The sequence below is a fragment of the Anomaloglossus baeobatrachus genome, unplaced genomic scaffold, assembly GCF_048569485.1.
Source record: "Anomaloglossus baeobatrachus isolate aAnoBae1 unplaced genomic scaffold, aAnoBae1.hap1 Scaffold_91, whole genome shotgun sequence".
Lineage (NCBI taxonomy): Eukaryota > Metazoa > Chordata > Amphibia > Anura > Aromobatidae > Anomaloglossus > Anomaloglossus baeobatrachus.
This window is the reverse complement of record NW_027445305.1, coordinates 685,257-690,141: the sequence shown is the minus strand read 5'-3', so window position 1 is coordinate 690,141 and position 4,885 is coordinate 685,257. Positions and strand designations below refer to the sequence as shown.

At 50.1% G+C, this 4,885-nt stretch overlaps 1 pseudogene; it reads right to left on the bottom strand.

Annotated features, from left to right (window-relative positions):
* Nucleotides 1–1,248: 1,248 nt before the first annotated feature.
* LOC142289210 (U2 spliceosomal RNA) lies at nucleotides 1,249–1,455 on the bottom strand (annotated as a pseudogene).
* Nucleotides 1,456–4,885: the final 3,430 nt, after the last annotated feature.

Here is a 4,885-nt window from a genome sequence, read left to right as displayed (position 1 = left end):
GGTGCGGAAGGTGTCGCCCCCAACCCCGAGAAGATCACCGCCATCCAAGACTGGCCGAGACCGACCACAGTGAGGGAAGTGAGGCAGTTTCTGGGCCTGGTGGGATATTACCGTCGCTTCATTAAGGGGTACACAAAGATGGCTGCCCCCATGCAAGACCTCCTCGTAGGACAGACCAAGGGTGGTAGATCCCTAGTAGCCCCATTGGTGTGGGAAGAAAAGCATGAGGAATCCTTCCGCCAGCTGAGAACAGCCCTGACCGGAGAGGAAATCCTAGCGTACCCTGACTACAGCCGCCCATTCATCCTCTACACCGACGCCAGCAATGTGGGCTTGGGGGCTGTTCTATCCCAGGTCCAAGACAGAAGGGAAAAGGTAATAGCTTATGCTAGCCGAAAACTCCGACCGACTGAGAGGAACCCTGAGAACTACATCTCCTTCAAGCTTGAGCTCTTGGCACTGGTGTGGGCTATCACCGAGCGGTTCCGCCATTACCTGGCAGCAGCCAAGTTCACCGCGTACACAGACAATAACCTGCTGACCCATCTAGATACGGCCAAGCTGGGCGCGTTGGAGCAGCGGTGGGTGACCAGGTTAGCCAACTACGATTTCACCATCAAGTACTGGGCCGGCCGTACCAACGTCAATGCCAATGCACTCTCCCGGATGCCCCACCTGTCGGAAGAGGGGCCAGAGGATGATGACCTCGAAGAGATCGAGTTGCCTGCATTTCACCGGCCATTCACTGAGAAGGTGCACGTCTACCAACAACGGGGCCTCCCATATGATGACAAGTTGAAAAAGTTATTAAGTGATTATTGGCTGCAATGGGGCTTTCTGGCTGGTGCCAGCCTCTCTTCTTAGCACACAGGAACCACAATCCCTACACCATGCTTCAATGGATTCTCTCATCCCAGCCCAGTAAAACTACATATTTTACACAGTCATAAGTAGCCAAAAGGGATCTATTCTATTCAATTGCAAATGATCTAGATAAGACTGAGAATAAGATACTGCACGGGACATAGCAGAGTTGGTCAAGTTGAGTGGAGATGAGTTTGCTATTTGGCACAGCTTTTTGCATCAATAAAGCAAGTAAAAGGTGTGAAAGATAAAAAAAAGGGTGAAAGTGTGAAAAGTGAATTGGCCAAATTGAGGTGCATATAAAGTTTTTGCTTTCTTTCAATTCACTAATGGGGCTCATTTGAATCAGGTGAATTGAGTTCTGCTTTTGGAAACTGGGTTAAGAAGGGGTGCACCGGTCCTGGAGGTACTGCAATACCAGGTCAATGCGTGCAGTGGACAGAGCAAGATTTTTTCCATCTCCTTGTTCTAAAAATCCATTTAATATATGGTCCCCAGAGAGGGGACGTATCAGATATTAAACTGATAAGAACAGATTTAAATTTTTTTTTTTTCTGTTTATCAGTAGGACTTCAAAATAACAAAGGTGATCGCCTCCCGTTGCCTGGGAACCGTCCAGGCACAAGAGGGCTATGTGTCACCAGAAGGCGCACACACTTCCTCAAGGCCGGCAGACGTGCAATCCCAGGCACCTTCCAGTACCGACCAAGGTAGCGTCCTCCGAAACTACACTTGATCTTAGCCAAAAGGCCGAGAAGCTATAACCCGAATTGGTTACGGCCTTGAGTGGCACCCTGGCCTATACCGGACACATCTTAGGGAGAGGGAGACAAACCCACGCCTACAGAAGACATTTTGTCACCAAGCCAACCCTTGAAAAGGCTGTTTTGCAGAGCAAAAACAAGAAGAATGGTGCTTTTTGCAGCCGCCGCCCACTGCAATGAATCTGAATAACTCCTCCTTTTGGACACAAGCACCTCCCCTCCCCCTTGCAGTCTTTCCAATTCATGATACAAAAAGACGGACGGACAGGACAGGACAGGACAGGCTGCCTGACTTTCCGTCACTGCCACCCTTTGCCATCCTTGCCCGTAGAAAGCCCTTTCATCATCCCCAAACCCTAATCTTTTCCCTTCCCTTCCCAGATGCGTCTCACTCCCTTTCATTAGGAAGTGAGCGCAGCCTTTTCTCCGTTCTGCACATGCGCGACGTTAAACACAAATGCGCAGGTGTGACGCCCTAGCAGCAGTCGGACTGCTCGGCAGACACTTTGATGAAAAACAAAAAGGTTTTTTACGGGGGAGAATATTTGTGACGCCACCTGCGGTGTGCGGTAATAAGGAATACCGCCGCTGCTGTATGGGAGTGCCGGGGCTGATGGTGTTGGGGCAGCCTGGTGGTGATTCCCTCCGCAGGTAGGGGCCCCGGGACTCAGGGTAGGGAATAGGTAGGAACAGCCTATATTGATATAGGGCCGGCAGGACGCTGGGGGCCAGGGTACTCACTCAGGTGTGATGACACATTCAGTGGACACAGACTCTGAGGTAAACAAAGTCTCTTGGTACTGCTGCACTCGGTGACTGCACGTGCGGTGGTCCCTTTCAGTGATTCTGTGGTGGACTGGAGCCTTCCTCCATACACTGTATACTGTGTGTGTCCCTGGCCCCGTTGGCTTGAAACCTTCGGGTCCCGTCCCTCTTTTTAATTGGGACCTGCTCTTAGCAGCTGGCACGTGGGATTTTCTGTGACTGCTCTGTGTGGGAAGTCCTATCCCTCCGCTGTGCTGACGCCGCTAATCTCTGAGCCGTCAAGTACAGGCCACTGTCTGCGACCCAGCCAGGCTCTCCTCAGGGAGCTCTTAATCCCCAGGTCCTCTCTCTTTTTCAGTTACTACCAACTGTCTAACTGACTCCTCCCACCAGCCTGTCTGACTCATAGGTGGGCGGTTCCTTTCCCAGCTGGAACCACGCCCCTGGTGTGCCTGACAAGTGTAGTGTTTGGGTGACTAGGATTTGTGCTGTTAGTACAGAATCACTGTTGCGGACCCCGGAACCAAGGAGGGTGGGCCCTGCACCAAGGATAGAGAATAGTGCAGTTCCCTGTGACACCCTGGATTAGTCCAGGGGCGTCACATTCCCCCTTGGTTAAACGTAGCTCGTCCCCGAGCTACAGTGCACCCAGAGTGTTTATTTTTATCTGCAAAAAGTGAACATTTTAATAAGAAAAACATATCTATCCATCCCACGCAGGGGAGGCACTTGAACCCAACGTTTCGCTTTCCCAGTCCTTCATCCCACCCCCAAAGTTCCAAAAGGAGGCAAGCCACCGTTCCTGTTGGTGGCCAGACCTGGGCCATATGTCTCCCAGGTCTCTCCTCCACCTGTGTCTTCTCCTGTAGGTGGGGATGCAGTCCGTGGCTATGAATGGGAAATAACCATTTACAATAGCACCAGTTCGTGCTGGCTACCACCAGTCCTGTAGCCAAAGGTCCATTTTCAATAAAACTTATCATTGGTCGTCAATCAGGTCATGAATCCAGGTAATTAAAATAAAATCAACATTCTTCTTATCAACACTCTATATCAACATGTCTTACATGACTATCTTTAGCATGGAAAATAGTAGAATTAAAAGCATGGAAAATACTAAACATTTTTAAATTTACTCTATATTTAGACTATTTACATTAGGGTAGAGTAGCCGGGTTCCGCTACCATTCCTCATCTCTGAACCTATGTGGGGGCTGACCAAAGTTCACACGGGTGGACCTTCTCAGCTCCTGGCTTCCCTCTAACCCTTGTACTGTGGTGTTTGCTACTACCTGTTCCCCACTACTGGTGCTAGGTGTTGTAGGTGGTAATCTACGTGTTCGTGGTGCTGGTATGGGTACTTCTCTAGGTGCAATGATTTCAGGCCTCCTTGGTTCTGGTTCTTCCGCGGGTTGCGGGAATGTGAGTACAGGCACAATCACTGCTCCATTGTACATAGGCCAATCTTCCGGGAAGTCACCTAGGATGGTGTGGATCACTCTCTTCTTTTTCTCAGTCACTTGAGGTTGGGGCTGTTCTTCCTTCTGGATGTTCAGGGGTTCAGGGCACTTTTTCAAGTGGTCACGGGAAATTACAGCTGTGGTTCTTCCTTGGTCCTTGCTGACAAGACAGGTCTTCTGGTTGTTGAAATTGGAAGGCTGGACCACATATGGCTCTCTTTCCCACTGGTCGTCCAGTTTATGCATCTTTCTTTTTCTTTTTAAGACCACTTCTCCTGGTGAAAATGGAGGGGCTTGGGCTTGCTTGTTAAAGCTTCTTTCTTGCTTTTCCCTACTTTGGTCCAGATTCTCCTCGACATACTCTTGAATTTGCCTGTATTGAGCTCTACGCTTGGTATCCCAATCTGCATTTGGGGAATAAACTTCAGGCATCTCAACTTCCATCTCCAGATCCACTGGCAGTTACTGAGGCCCGATCCTGATCTGTCCAGGTCTCCGCCTCCAGCTCTGCGGCGCCTGATAACTGGCCGAGTAGTACAGACGCTTGCTGCCGGTCATTCATCCCAAACATATCCAGGAGTGTGCGGATTTTTCTTTTGAATCCTTGCAGAGTGTCAGGGGAACCATCATATTGTGGTAGCCAGGTAGCGCCTGGCACATACGGTAAAGTCATTGGCATTATCTGCGCGGTCGCTCGTGCGTCCATGTCACCTTGATCTTGAGGGGGAACTGCCGCTGCGCTCGCTTCACCCGGCGCCGACATCTTTCTATGCCCCCTTGGTTTTCAGCAGCAAGATGGCGGCAACTGAATTTTTTTTTTTTTTATTCACTTTGGGCTCAACAGTTTTGGAGAAGGCGCACGTCACCCAGGTTAGTGGGTCCAGTCCAATCCTGTTCGTGACGCCAAAAATCAATGTGTGACGCCCTAGCAGCAGTCGGACTGCTCGGCAGACACTTTGATGAAAAACAAAAAGGTTTTTTACGGGGGAGAATATTTGTGACGCCACCTGCGGTGTGCGGTAACAAGGAATA